The sequence below is a fragment of the Tamandua tetradactyla genome, chromosome 18 (assembly GCF_023851605.1).
Source record: "Tamandua tetradactyla isolate mTamTet1 chromosome 18, mTamTet1.pri, whole genome shotgun sequence".
Taxonomy (NCBI): Eukaryota; Metazoa; Chordata; class Mammalia; order Pilosa; family Myrmecophagidae; genus Tamandua; species Tamandua tetradactyla.
In genome coordinates, this window is record NC_135344.1 from 33624420 (window position 1) to 33640989 (window position 16570).

General features: G+C 35.6%; 1 protein-coding gene across 5 annotated transcripts in view; it reads left to right on the forward strand.

Annotated features, from left to right (window-relative positions):
- DYM (dymeclin) overlaps positions 1 to 16570 on the forward strand; it is a 603069-nt gene that overhangs the window by 199713 nt on the left and 386786 nt on the right. The window lies entirely within an intron of this gene.

Below are 16570 nucleotides of genomic sequence, written 5' to 3' on the forward strand. Positions count from 1 at the left end.
TGATGTTTATACTTTTTAAATGAACTGAAAATGCACAGGCAACCAGATGTCTTATATTATGTAGACTCAGCTTTAACCAGCTGTTGAAATAGTTTTTTTTTTATTTAATATTTTTGGAACTCCATCCTACAAGGTTTGTCTCGGTAACAGTTTCCATGTGAAACCAAACTACTCTTTCCGTGTTTCATCTGTTCTAACTGTAGTACAGTATTACAGATCAACTTATATTTTAAGGGGAAATATGAAAACTGGTGATACTCTCACACCTGAGCATCAGTCCTATGGCAGACTTTTCACATCTAACATTGGCATGCCAGTACTGCCTTAGCAGGTGAATAACAAGGGGAATCTAATTTTTTTTTTGGGGGGGGGTCATGTTCTAGGAATCGAATCTGGGTTTCCCATATGTAAGACAAGCATTCTACCACTGAAGCACCGGTACATCCAAAGGGAATCTAATTTTAATGGGCCTCCAAGGGTAATTCAAAGCTAGCTTAAACATTTTTTATGAGACTCTGTTAAATCATTCTATTAATACTGAAAGCAAAGCAATTATCAGGAATATATATGTATATATATATGTATATATGTATATATATATATAGAGAGAGAGACTATGTTTGAAATGACATTTTATTATTAAGAGACTAGGCTCAACTATAGTAGTTTGGATAAACTTTGTAATGAAGATTGACTTTTAAGTAATTAGTAGATACTGCTTTTAAGACAGGTTGAATTTCTTGACAAAATATTAAATCTCTAACGTGTTAACCATTTTCAGTCTGATTAAAATAGTACATTTGACATGAATCCTTCAACTCCCTACCTCAGCATTTATATATTTAAGATCAAGATTAAGTTATACACTGTTCACATGTTGTTTTAAGTACATGATGATACTTTTCAGTGTGTTTTGGATTGATCCCACTAGAATTTAAATGTCTCCCTCAATTTAAATGCCTTTAGCATCTTTTATTAAGGTGAAATTCACGCAAAATAAAATGAGCTATTTTAAAGTATACATTTAAAAGTATACTGTGTACAGTGTTTTAGTACATTTTACAATGTTGTGCAACCCACCTCTTTTCTAGTTCTGAAACATTTTTATAGCCTTAAGTGAAAACCTGTACCCATTAAGCAGTCACCTCATTCTCCCCTGTCCTCAGCTTCTGGTAACTACCATTCTGTCTCATTAGATTTACCTATTCTGGATGTCTCATTTCATTTAGCATGATGTTTTTGACCTTCATCCAAGTTGTAGTATGTATCTGTACTTCATTGACTCTTATGGCTGAATAATGGTTCATTGTGTCCAACATTGTTGTGCTGTTCATTGGTTCATGGGCACTTGAGTTGTGAATAACCTTTTGGTTGTTGTGAATAATGTTGCTATGACTGTTGGTGTAGAAGTATCTGAGTCCCTGTTTTCAGTTCTTTTGGATATGTACGTAGCAGTAGGAATTGCCAGATAATATGCTAATTCTCTTTCTGAGAAGTTGCCCAATTGTTTTCCACAGTGCCTGCACCAATTTATATTCCCACCAACAATGCACAAGAGTTCCGATTTCTCCTCATCCTTGCCAATACTTGTTATTTTCAAAAATTTTTTAAAATGATAGGTATCATCGTGGGTGTAAAGTGGCATCACATTGTGGTTTTAACCTGCATATCCCTTACAGCTAATAATGTTGGACATATTTTCATATGCTTATTGGCCATGTGTAACCTCTTTGAAAAATGTGTATTCAAATCTCTTGCTGGGCTGGGGGGTAGAGGGGTGGTAGGTGGATGAGTAAAACTGCCCCAGTACTTTCTTATTGAAATTTAGGGTCCTTTTCTTTCAATAAGCACTCCCATGTTGGTGTAAGTTTTTTTTATTAGCTTACAGAGTTTTGGAAAATATAATTTAATTAATCTTCTTGGCTTAATTATTACTGCAGTGGGGGGACCAATTTTTAGTGCTCTTTACTCTGCCATTTTCCATAATGTCACTCTTGTGTTTAATTTTTATACAAACCCTCTCCATGATATCAAATAAGTGAACAGTAAAGGAATTTAAGGATATTTCCTCCAGACACTAATATATTAGAAGGAGTACTGTTAGCCAGGCTTGAGTTGAGAGCCTAGCTCTTCAAGTTTGTGACACTGTTATCATTTCTTGGAGAGTTCCTGTAAGGGCAGAGTGAAATCTGTGTGAATCAACCCAATGGTGGAATATAGGTGTGACTGTAGTAGCAGGAGCAGTTTTGTTGTATAAGCCCAATACTTTTGTTTTAGGTGCTGTTTGTAATCCTATTTAATTATGAAGTAGAAGTTATATTGAGGACTTAAGCTGAATTTCTTGCCTTGATTGTCTTTTTTCCTGTCTTTATTGTCATGGTTTTTGTCAAAGCCATCACTATTAGCTGTATATGATGATCTCAAGTACAGCTGATTCCTTCTTTCTGGTGCCACCACTCTGGTCATGTCCCTTGAGGTCTGCTCAGAGTGTACTTTTCTGTTGGCCCTAGGCCAATATACAGCTTCTTCCTCCGAAGGTCCATTTATATGTTCTTCTCCCTTATCAGCCTGTGACTTTGTGAGGATTGGGTCATTCTGTAAACAGACCTAGTCTTCAGTTGCAAATTTTCAGTTATTCTCGAGTCTAAGAAAAACTTATTCTAATTTTTCATAAATTATAAATTGATAAGGAAGTGATTTTCCTAATCTATTGCTTTCCCTGCCTTCTTTGGGGTAGTATGTGTCTATTTGTGCAATGTGATTTTATCTACCCCTCAAGTACAGAGGGTCTCTGATGTTATCTGGTAATTTTGGTTCACAGCACTCATTCTGCTCCAACCACACAGTCACAGTGCAAAAGCTATATCATTATACAGTCATCTTCAAGAAACATGGCTACTGGAACACAGCTCTACAGTTTCTGGTACTTCCCTCTAGCTTTTCTAATACACCTTAAACTAAAAAGGGGATATCTATAAAATGTGTAAGAATAACCTCCAGGATAACCTCTTGACTGTTTGGAATCTCTCAGCCACTGACACTTTATTTTGTCTGCTTTCTCTCTTCCCCCTTTCAGTTGAGAAGGTTTTCTCAATCCCTTGATGCTGAGTCCCAGCTCATTCTAGGATTTCTGTCCCACATTGCCAGGAAGGTTTACACCCCTGAGAGTCATGTCCCATGTAGAGAGGGGGAGGGCAGTGAGTTTGCTTGTCATGTTGGCTGAGAGACAGAGGCCACATCTGAGCAAGAAAAGAGGTTCTCTGGGGGTGACTCTTAGGCCTAATTTTAAGTAAGCTTAGCCTATCCTTTGCGGGGTTAAGCTTTATATGAACAAACCCCAAGATTGAGGGCTTGGCCTGTTGATTTTGTTGTCCCCACTGCTTGGAGAATATCAGGAATTCTCCAAATGGGGAAGTTGAATTTTCCCCCTTTCTTGCCATTCCCCCAAAGAGACTTTGCAAATACTTCTTTGTTCACTGTTCAAATCACTCTGCCAGCCCCTTTTTTATTCTCTGTAAAATGCATGTTCAGGCCTGGTGTTGGAATTAGTAAATTTAGCCCTTCTTTGTTATCTCACCTTTTAAAAAAAATTCTAGTTTGTTGGACAGTTTCTCAATTTTTATCTTTACTAGAATATTTTATTTATTTTGAATAGGTAGTATGTGTGCATAGAAAAAAAATCAGGCCATACCAAAGGGTATACAATGAAAAGTAAGTCTCTCTCTCACTTGAGACCCTTAGTCACTAGTATTTTTAGTGCATCTACCCATGTGGTATCACATAAAATTATTTTTTAACTACAAATAGTACCATACAGACTGTTTTGCATCTTGCTTTTTTTGCTGTTAACTTGATTTTTTCCCCAAACTAATAGATACAGGTCTTTTCCCAGTTTTTTGTGTGATATATGAATTGTCTGAATATTTCATAATTTGTTTAACCAGTCCCTTATAAATTTTTTTAGTGTGCTTCCAATTTTTTGCTATTATGAACCGTGCTCCAATGAATATTCATGCACATAAATACATTTTATGCACTTATGCAAATGGGACCATCATATAAAGCTTTTAGAGTTGCAACTATGTACATTTTAAATTTTGATTAAAATTTCATAAATTTGGTGAACATTGTCATGTAAAGAAATGATACAAATTATATTCCCACCCAAAATGTGACAGTACCTTGCCAATACTGTATATAATAAAAATGTTTGATCAATTAAAAATAGAAATCACATTGTGATTTAATACACATTTTGTTATTACAAGTGAGGTTGAGCATCTTTTCATATATTTAAAAACAATTCCTTGTTCTTTTTTGATGAAATTTTAGCAATAATTTTTAATTCCTGAGAATTCTTGTCTGTGTTTGTTCCTTGATTTATGAATATACAAAAATTTGATTTGAAATAATTGAACTTAGGACATCCATGTACTCCCTACAGATTCTAATTATTAAAATTTTGGTATATTTGCTTTATCATTATGTTTCTAGCTTATCAGTTCGTCTCGGTTATTTACTTATTTATTTATTTTCACATGGGCAGTCTCCAGGAATTGAACCTGGGTCTCTGGCATGGCAGGCGCGAATTCTGCCACTGAGCCACCGTTGCACCACCCCTCAGTTATTTATTTTTAAGGATTTTTTTAAAGCGGTTTTATTCACACACCATAAAAACAATCCAATATGTGCAATCAGTGGATATTTTTAAAAATTTAAAAATTCTTTTTTTGTGTGTTTAATTTTATTCTAAGATGATTAGTGACTGTATTTTATGTATGTGCTACATTGTTACATATATATGTATATGTATTAGGGTTCTCTAGACAAACAGAATCAACAGGAAATATACATAAATATAAAATTTATAAGTGTTTCACATAACCGTGGAATGTAGAGTCCAAAATCCGTAGGGCAGTCTGTGAAGCTGTCTACTCTGATGGAGGGTCTGGACAAATTCCACAGGAGAGGCTCACTGGCTGGAGCAGGAAGAAGCCTGTCTCTTCTGAATCCTCCTTAAAAGGCTCCCAGTGATTAGATTAAACGTCACTCGTTGCAGAAGACACTCCCCTTGGCTGATTACAAATGCAGCCGATGTGACCATGATTTAATTCTATGAAATGTCCTCATAGTAGCAGACAGGCCAGCACATGCCCAACCAGACAAGCCACCTGGTCAAGTTGACACATGAACCTGACCATGACAGTATATATATGTGTTATATATATCTGTTAGTTTTTGAGAAATCAACAACACATGGAGTGGATATTTGAGTTTGTGACCCACCCCGTCATTATTCACAGATGATGAATTTGACAGATTATGTGACTAGTAAAGGTAGCGAGTAGCAGGTATGAGATTATAATCCAAATTTCTTAACACTTAATGTCCAGGTACTTTCTATTCCATTGATAAGACTCTTAACCAGGAGGGATGTTAATATTACTTTGATTGTTGGATTTTCAAGCCAGACATCAGTATTATTGATGTGTAGTATTCTATACCACTTTTAAGTCTTTTGTCACATTTGACTTAGAATCTCTATGTTGGCATAACATTGATTTTTCTAAATTTTGCTCTCAGTCATTTAAATCTATCAGTTGTTTATGTAAAATTTATGTTCCATTTACAGTACCATCAGGTTTCTTATCCAATAGTGTGTCAAAGGAGTGTGCTTTTTTCCTTCATAGTCATTGACTTTGCCCTTGGCCAACACTAACAGCCATTTAGTTCGTGTAGGCTTGTTCTTCATCCAAGTGTTCCACTCTGCCTCAGCAGTAGCAGTACAAGGTCATGACGACTGTTTTTTCTTCACATAAAATTAATAACTTTCTCTAACAGTAGTTTGTTCTAAGACATTTCCAGACCAGATGGTGGAAAGTTTCTGGGATAATATGGCATCCAAGGTAACAGTTTGGCTTGTTAAAAAAGTTTAATTTGTTTTGGCCATTGTGTAGTTGAAAAATCTTCTGAAGATTATACAGAGACATTAAAACAAGAAAAATCTGTTGGCTTAAAACATTTTTCATTTTTTAAAAACCACCACACTCAGCAGGGTAGAATTTTGGTTTCTTTCAAGTATCGCCTCTCTGGCTCTTTTCTCTGATTATTTGCCACTAAAGATACTCCAATTAGTATATTTAATATATTTTAAATTTTGTCTTTTTTATATTCGGTTGGGTGAGTTCCTCATATATTTTAGGTACAAGTGCCTTCATAGATAAATGATTTGTAAGTGTTTCTCCCATTCCATAGGCTGCCTTTTCACTTTCTTGATAGTGTTCTTTGAAGCACAATGTGTTAAATTTTGATGGAGTCCAGTTTATTTACTCTTTTTATTGTTAGTTAGGCTCTTGGTATCCTATCTGAGATTCCATTGCTGTATTCAAGACCATGAAGATGTATCCCCCTGTTTCCTTCTAAGAGATTCTATTTTTCATTCTTATCTTTAGATCTTTGATCAACTTTGAGTTAATTTTTGTCTATGGTGTGAGGAGAGTCCAGCTACATTCTTTGCATGTGACTGTACAGTTCTCCTAGCACATTTGTTGAAAAGGTTATTCTTTTTCCATTGAATGGTCTTGGTACCCTTGTCAAAAATCAGTTGATTACATATGTATAGGTTCTGGGTTCTCCATTCCATTGCACTGATCTATATGCCTATCCAGTGTAGTGTAGTGCTGGCACTACACTCTTTTGATTACTTTTGCTGTGTAGTAAGTTTTGAAATCGGAAAGTGTGAGTCTTCCTACTTGGTTCTTTATCAGGATTGTTTGGCTATTCAGGGTTCCCTGCACTTTTATATGAATTTTAGAGTCAGGTTGTCAATTTCTACAAAGAGGTCAGCTGGAATTATGATAAGGGTTGTGTTGAATCTCTAGATTTGTTTACAGAGTACTGCCATCTGAACACTGCTGAGTCTTCCAATCCATGATTTTAAAAAAAATATTTTTATTGACAAAACATAACAGCATACAAACATGAACATTCTTAATATATGAACATTCCATTCTTGGTGTACAATCAATGACTCACAATATTATCACATAGTTGTATATTCATCACAATAATCATTTCTTAGAACATTTGCATCTCTCCAGAAAAAGAAATAAAAAGAAAAAACTCAAACATATCATACTCCTATATATATATAGTGAGTCATTGATTGTATACCAAGAATGGAATGTTCATATGTTAAGAATGTTCATGCTTGTATGCTGTTATGTTTTGTCAATAAAAATATTTTTTTAAAAATCATGGATTGGAAGACTCAGCAGTGTTCAGATATATATATTTATATGTATATGTATATATATGTGTTTTACATGGGCAGGCACTGGGAACTGAATTAAGGTCTCTGGCATGGCAGGTGAGAACTCTGCCACTGAGCCATTGTGGCCCACCCCATCTACTCAATATATTTAACCTTTGTTTCCCCTATTTTCTTTCTATACCCTTTACCACTCCCTTTCATTGATCACTAGTATTTCAGTCTACTCAATTTATTTTAACATTTCTTCCCCCTATTAGTTATTACATCATTTCTTTTGATGACTGAGTAATATTCCATTGTGTGTATAGACTGCATTTTGAGTCCCCATTCATCTCCCGATAGACACTTGAGTTGCTTCCACCTTCTGCCTGTTGTGAATAATGCCGTGATGAACTTTGGTGTACCGATATGTGTCTGAGTCCCTGCTTTTGATTCTTCTGGCGATATACCTAGGAGTGGAATTGCCACATCATATGGTAATTCTTTAATTTTGTGAGGAACCAACAAACTTTTCCACAGTGGCTGCACATTTTACTTGCCCAACAGCAATGTATGATGGTTCCTGTTTCTCTGAATTCTCACCAACATTTGTTATTTTCACTTTAAAAAATAATAATAATAATACCCATCCTAGTGGGTGTGAAGTGGTATCTCCTTGTAGTTTCTTTTTTTTTTAAACTTTTTTTATTGTATAGTATAACATATATACAAAGCAAAGAAATAAAAATGCAGTAGTTTTCAAAGCATTCTTCGACAAGCAGTTACAGGACAGATCCCAGAGTTTGTTGTGGGCTACCATACAATCCTCTCATGTTTTTCTTTCTAGCTGCTCCATTATATAGGAGGCTAGAGGGCTTATATATATTTTTTTATCATCATGATTGACCTTTTATCTTTTTTTTGTGAAAAATAACATATATACAAAAAAGCTATAAATTTCAAAGCACAGCATCACAATTAGTTGTAGAACATATTTCAGAGTTTGACATGGGTTGCAATTCCAGTTTTAGTTTAGTTTTTTTTTTTTCATAATCATACAGTCACATTGCAAAAGCTATATCGTTATACATACATTTTTCAAGAAATATAGGTACTAGAACACAGCTCTACAGTTTCTGGTACTTCCCTCTAGCCTCTCTAATACACCTTAAACTAAAAAGGGGATATCTATAAAATGTGTAAGAATAACCTCCAGGATAGCCTCTTGACTGTTTGAAATCTCTCAGCCACTGACACTTTATTTTGTCTGGTTTCTCTCTTCCCCCTTTCTGTGGAGAAGGTTTTCTCAATTCCTTGATACTGAGTCCCAGCTCATTCTAGGATTTCTGTCCCACGCTGCCAGGGAGGTTTACACCCTTGGGAGTCATGTCCCACATAGAGAGGGGGAAGAGCAGTGAATTCACTTGCCATGTTGGCTGAGAGAGAGAGATAGGCCCCATCTGAGCAACAAAAGAGGTTCTCTGTGGGTGACTCTTAGGTCTCCAATCCATGATTATTCGTCATTTTCCCATTTATTTAGATCTTTTAAAATGTCTTTGAACAGTAGTTTTATAGTTTCTAGAGTATAAGTTTTACACTTATCTTGTTAAATTTATTCAAAACTATTTTCTTATTTTTGATATATTGTGAATGGAATTGTTTTAATTTCATTTTCTGATTGTATATTACATATATATATAAATACGATTTTTTTCTGTATTGATCTCGTATCCTGCAACCTCACTTAACTTGTTCATTAGATCTAATGGTTTCTTAATGGATTCTTTAGGATTTTTTAATTTATGATGTGATTTGCAAAAAGAGATAGTTTTACTTCTTCCTTTCCAACAGGTACCTTTTACATCTTGTGTGTGTGTATGCTCGTGTGTGTCTATGTGTCAAGTGCATGCCCGTTGTTTTGGTTTGAACCTCCAGTACAGTTTTCAGTAGAAGTGGCGAGGATGGGCATCCTTGTTTTGTTTGTGATTTTTGGTGGACTGTCCCATCTGTTTATCAACGTGCATGATGTTATTTGTGGGGTTTTTTTGTAGATGCCTTTTATCAGGTTGAGGAAGTTCCTTTCTGTTCCTAGTTAGTTGGCTTTTTAATAATAAAACTGTGTTGGGTTTCGTCAGATGTACATTTTGTATCTTTTGAGATTATCACGTGAATTATGTTTTTCATTCTGTTTTATGCTCCATTACATCAATTGCTTTTTGGACATTAAACTGGCCTTACATTCCTGAAATAAATCCCACTTGATCATGGTGTGTAAATTTTTTTTAACTTTTTTTATTGTATAATATAACATATATAGAAAGCAAAGAACGAAAAAAGCAGTAGTTTTCAAAGCACTCTTCAACAAGTAGTTGCAGGACAGATCCCAGAGTTTGTCATGGGCTACCTTCCCATCATCTCAGATTTCTCCCTCCAGCCTCTCCAGAACTCTGGAGGCTAGGAAGAATAAATATGTTTTTTTATCATCACAATCAACTTTTTTTTCCAAATCTTTTGTGAAAAATATCATAAATACAAAAAAGCAATAAATTTCAAAGCACATCATAACAATTAGTTGTAGAACAGATTTCAGAGTTTGGTATGGATTATAATTCCACAATTTTAACTGCTCCAAGATATGGGAGATTAAAAAATATATCATTGTAATGATTCAGCAGTCATATTCGTTTGTTATACTCTTTCTCTGTATAACTTCACCCTAGGTTCTGGGTTCTCCATTTCATTGCACTGATCTGTATGCCTATCCTAGTGCCAGCATCACACTCTTCTTGATTACTTTTGCTGTGTAGTGTGTTTTGAAATTCCTACTTAGTTCTTTATCAGGACCTTTGATCTTTCTCCTACTCTTTAGGGGTATATGAGTGTATTAGTTAGGGTTCTCTAGAGAAACAGAATCAACAGGGAACACTTGCAAATATAAAATTTATAAAAGTGTCTCACGTGACCGCAGGAACACGGAGTCCAAATCCACAGGGCAGACTGTGAAGCCGACAACTGCAGTGCAGGGTCTGGATGAACTCCGCAGGAGAGGCTCACCAGCCGAAGCAGGAATGGGGCCTGTCTCCTCTGAGTCCTCCTTAAAAGGCTTCCCATGATTAGATTTAGCATCACTAATTGTAGAAGACACTCCCCTTTGGGTGATTACAAATGGAATCAGCTGTGGATGCAGCTGACGTGATCATGACCTAATCCTATGAAATGTCCTCATTGCAACAGACAGGCCAGTACTTGTCCAATCAGATAAACAGCTACCACAACTTGACCGAGTTGACACATATCCCTAACCATGACAATGAGCGATGTCCATTCTAACTTTTTCATGTTGGAAGGTGGTGTCAGTAATATGGGGTAGGGAGATGGATATAGCTGATGTTCTGAAGAGGCTGGCCCCTCTAGATTTCAGGACTTATCTGGTCAGGGACCCATCAGGAGGTTGTAGGTTTCTGGAAAGTTACCCTAGAGCATGGAACCTTTGTAGAATCTTATATATTCCCCTAGGTGTTCTTTAGGATTGGCTGGAATGGTTTTGGTTGGGGTTTTGCAAATTATGATAGGCAGCAATGTCTAACTGAAGCTTGCGTAAGAGTGACCTCCAGAGTAGCCTCTCGACTCTATTTCAACTCTCTTATCCAATGATACCTCATTTGTTACACTTCTTTACCCCCTTTTGGTCAGGATGGCATTTTTGTTTTGTTTTGTTTTTTTTTGCATGGACAGGCACCGGGAATTGAACCCGGGTCTCCGGCATGGCAGGGGAGACCTCTGCCTGCTGAGCCACTGTGGCCTGCCCAGGATGGCATTGTTGATCCCATGATGCCAGGACCAGATTCATCCCTGGGGGCCATCTCCTGGTGTGTATGTTTTTAAAATATGTTTTGTAGTTTTCTGTGTACAAGACCTTTACATTCTTTGTTAAATTTATTCCTATATATTTGATTCTTTAAATTTCTATTGTAAATGAAATTTCTCTTGAGTTCCTGATCGGAGTGTTCATTACCAGTGTATAACACTGTTGAATTTTTAAAAACATTTTTAATTGTAAATATAACATATATACAATACAAAGAAAAAACAAAGCAATAATTTTCAAAGCGCACTTCAACAAGTAGTTACAGAACTGATCCCAGAGTTTGTCATGGGCTCTCATTATACCATCTCAGATTTTTCTTTCTAGATGCTCCACGAAACTGGAAGCTAGAAGGAATATTATTATGGTGATTCAGCAACCATACTTGTTTGTTTAATCCTACTTTCTCTGTTACACCTCCTCCTCCTGCTTTAATCCTTCTCCCAGTCTATAGGGATCTTTGAACAATGCCCATTCTGAATTATTCATGTTTATCTTATTTCCTTCTATTTCTAATTTTCTGATGTTTCGGTTTTTTTTTTTTTTTTTTATCTAGAAGTGGTGCTAGTTTTTGTCAAATGTCTTTTCTGTGTCAATTGAGATGATCATGTGGTTTTCTCCTTCATTCTTTTAATTTTCTTATGTAGAACTACCCCTACATACCTGGGATAACTCCAAATTGATCATGGAGTATAATCTTTTTTTTTTTTAATGCACTTTGCTTTTTAGAGTGGTTGTAAGTTTGCAGAAAAATTGTGAAGATGGTACAGAGAATTCCTAAATACCCCCTTATTCGGTGTCCTCTATTATTAACATCTTCTATCAGTTGGTACATTTGTTACAACTAATGAACCAATATTAGTGCATTATTTTTAGCCAACACCAATGCTTTCATCAGATTTCCTTATTTCTAACCTAATATTTGCTACTGTTTCAGGATCCCATCCAGATACCAAATTATATTTAGTTGTCATGTCTTCTTCATTTCCTCTTAGCTATAATAATTTTTCAGACTTTCCTTGTTTTCAATGACCTGATAGTTCTGAGGATTACTGGCCACATATTCTATAGGATGTCTCTGTTGGGATTGTGTCTGATATTTTTCTCATGATTAGATTGAGGTTATGGGTTTTTGAGGAGGAAGACCGCAGAGATTAAGTGTAACACTCATCACATCACATTAAGGGTCTATACTATCAATATGATTAATGACTGATGATGTTGACCTTTATTACCTGGCTGAGGTACTCTTTGTCATCTTTCTTTTTTTTTTTTAATTAATTAACGGAAAAAAAGAAATTAACCCAACATTTAGAAATCATACCATTCTACATATGCAATCAGTAATTCTTAACATCATCACATAGATGCATGATCATCGTTTCTTAGTACATTTGCATCGGTTTAGAAGAACTAGCAACACAACAGAAAAAGATATAGAATGTTAATATAGAGAAAAAAAATAAAAGTAATAATAATAGTAAAAACAAACAAACAAACAAAAAAAACCTATAGCTCAGATGCAGCTTCATTCAGTGTTTTAACATGATTATTTTACAATTAGGTATTATTGTGCTGTCCATTTTTGAGTTTTTGTATCTAGTCCTGTTGCACAGTCTGTATCCCTTCAGCTCCAATTACCCATTATCTTACCCTGTTTCTAACTCCTGCTGGACTCTGTTACCAATGACATATTCCAAGTTTATTCTCTAATGTCGGTTCACATCAGTGGGACCATACAGTATTTGTCCTTTAGTTTTTGGCTAGACTCACTCAGCATAATGTTCTCTAGGTCCATCCATGTTATTACATGCTTCATAAGTTTATCCTGTCTTAAAGCTGCATAATATTCCATCGTATGTATATACCACAGTTTGTTTAGCCATTCTTCTGTTGATGGACATTTTGGCTGTTTCCATCTCTTTGCAATTGTAAATAACGCTGCTATAAACATTGGTGTGCAAATGTCCGTTTGTGTCTTTGCCCTTAAGTCCTTTGAGTAGATACCCAGCAATGGTATTCCTGGGTCGTATGGCAATTCTATATTCAGCTTTTTGAGGAACCGCCAAACTGCCTTCCACAGTGGTTGCACCATTTGACATTCCCACCAACAGTGGATAAGTGTGCCTCTTTCTCCGCATCCTCTCCAGCACTTGTCATTTTCTGTTTTGTTAATGGCCATTCTGGTGGGTGTGAGATGATATCTCATTGTGGTTTTGATTTGCATTTCTCTAATGGCCAGGGACATTGAGCATCTCTTCATGTGCCTTTTGGCCATTTGTATTTCCTCTTCTGGTAGGTGTCTGTTCAAGTCTTTTTCCTATTTTGTAATTGGGTTGGCTGTCTTTTTGTTGTTGAGTTGAACAATCTCTTTATAAATTCTGGATACTAGACCTTTATCTGATATGTCATTTCCAAATATTGTCTCCCATTGTGTAGGCTGTCTTTTTACTTTCTTGATGAACTTCTTTGATGCACAAAAGTGTTTAATTTTGAGGAGCTCCCATTTATTTATTTCCTTCTTCAGTGCTCTTGCTTTAGGTTTAAGGTCCATAAAACCGCCTCCAATTGTAAGCTTCATAAGCTATCTCCCTACATTTTCCTCTAACTGTTTTATGGTCTTAGACCTAATGTTTAGATCTTTGATCCATTTTGAGTTAACTTTTGTATAGGGTGTGAGATATGGGTCTTCTTTCATTCTTTTGCATATGGATATCCAGTTCTCTAGGCACCATTTATTGAAGAGACTGTTCTGTCCCAAATGAGTTGGTTGACTGCCTTATCAAAGATCAAATGTCCATAGATGGGAGGGTCTATATCTGAGCACTCTATTCGATTCCATTGTTCGATATTTCTATTTTTATGCCAATACCATGCTGTTTTGACCACTGTGGCTTCATAATATGCCTTAAAGTCCGGCAGCGCAAGACCTCCAGCTTTGTTTTTTTTCCTCAAGATGTTTTTAGCAATTCGGGGCACCCTGCCCTTCCAGATAAATTTGCTTATTGGTTTTTCTATTTCTGAAAAATAAGTTGTTGGGATTTTGATTGGTATTGCATTGAATCTGTAAATCAATTTAGGTAGGATTGACATCTTAACTATATTTAGTCTTCCAATCCATGAACACGGTATGCCCTTCCATCTATTTAGGTCTTCTGTGATTTCTTTTAACAGTTTTTTGTAGTTTTCTTTATATAGGTTTTTTGTCTCTTTAGTTAAATTTATTCCTAGGTATTTTATTCTTTTAGTTGCAATTGTAAATGGGATTCGTTTCTTGATTTCCCCCTCGGCTTGTTCATTACTAGTGTATAGAAATGCTACAGATTTTTGAATGTTGATCTTGTAGCCTGCTACTTTGCTGTACTCATTTATTAGCTCTAGGACTTTTGTTGTGGATTTTTCTGGGTTTTCGACGTATAGTATCATATCGTCTGCAAACAGTGATAGTGTTACTTCTTCCTTTCCAATTTTGATGCCTTGTATTTCTTTTTCTTGTCTAATTGCTCTGGCTAGAACTTCCAACACAATGTTGAATAATAGTGGTGATAGTGGACATCCTTGTCTTGTTCCTGATCTTAGGGGGAAAGTTTTCAGTTTTTCCCCATTGAGGATGATATTAGCTGTGGGTTTTTCATATATTCCCTCTATCATTTTAAGGAAGTTCCCTTGTATTCCTATCTTTTGAAGTGTTTTCAACAGGAAAGGATGTTGAATCTTGTCAAATGCCTTCTCTGCATCAATTGAGATGATCATGTGATTTTTCTGCTTTGATTTGTTGATATGGTGTATTACATTAATTGATTTTCTTATGTTGAACCATCCTTGCATACCTGGGATGAATCCTACTTGGTCATGATGTATAATTCTTTTAATGTGTTGTTGGATACGATTTGCTAGAATTTTATTGAGGATTTTTGCATCTGTATTCATTAGAGAGATTGGTCTGTAGTTTTCTTTTTTTGTAATATCTTTGCCTGGTTTTGGTATGAGGGTAATGTTGGCTTCATAGAATGAATTATGCAGTTTTCCCTCCACTTCGATTTTTTTGAAGAGTTTGAGGAGAGTTGGTACTAATTCTTTCTGGAATGTTTGATAGAATTCACATGTGAAGCCGTCTGGTCCTGGACTTTTCTTTTTAGGATGCTTTTGAATGACTAATTCAATTTCTTTACTTGTGATTGGTTTGTTGAGGTCATCTATTTCTTCTTGAGTCAAAGTTGGTTGTTCATATCTTTCCAGGAACCCGTCCATTTCCTCTAAATTGTTATATTTATTAGCGTAAAGTTGTTCATAGTATCCTGTTATTACCTCCTTTATTTCTGTGAGGTCAGTAGTTATGTCTCCGCTTCCATTTCTGATCTTATTTATTTGCATCCTCTCTCTTCTTCTTTTTGTCAGTCTTGCTAAGGGCCCATCAATCTTGTTGATTTTCTCATAGAACCAACTTCTGGTCTTATTGATTTTCTCTATTGTTTTCTTGTTTTCAGTTTCATTTATTTGTGCTCTAATCTTTGTTATTTCTTTCCTTTTGCTTGGTTTGGGATTAGTTTGCTGTTCTTTCTCCAGTTCTTCCAAGTGGACAGTTAATTCCTGCATTTTTGCCTTTTCTTCTTTTCTGATAAAGGCATTTAGGGCAATAAATTTCCCTCTTAGCACTGCCTTTACTGCGTCCCTTAAGTTTTGATATGTTGTGTTTTCATTTTCATTCGCCTCGAGGTATTTACTAATTTCTCTTGCAATTTCTTCTTTGACCCACTTGTTGTTTAAGAGTGTGTTGTTGAGCCTCCACGTATTTGTGAATTTTCTGGCACTCCGCCTATTATTGATTTCCAACTTCATTCCTTTATGATCCGAGAAAGTGTTGTGTATGATTTCAATCTTTTTAAATTTGTTAAGACTTGCTTTGTGACCCAGCATATGGTCTATCTTTGAGAATGATCCATGAGCACTTGAGAAAAAGGTGCATCCTGCTGTTGTGGGATGTAATGTCCTATAAATGTCTGTTAAGTCTAGCTCATTTATAGTAATATTCAGATTCTCTATTTCTTTATTGATCCTCTGTCTAGATGTTCTGTCCATTGATGGGAGTGGTGAATTGAAGTCTCCAACTATTATGGTAGATGTGTCTATTTCCCTTTTCAGTGTTTGCAGTGTATTCCTTACGTATTATGGGGCATTCTGGTTTGGTGCGTAAATATTTATGATTGTTATGTCTTCTTGTTTAATTGTTCCTTTTATTAGTATTTAGTGTCCTTCTTTGTCTCTTTTAACTGTTTTACATTTGAAGTCTAATTTGTTGGATATTAGTATAGCCACTCCTGCTCTTTTCTGGTTGTTATTTGCATGAAATATCTTTTCACAACCTTTCACTTTCAACCTATATTTATCTTTGTGTCTAAGATGTGTTTCCTGTAGACAGCATATAGAAGGATCCTGTTTTTTAATCCATTCTG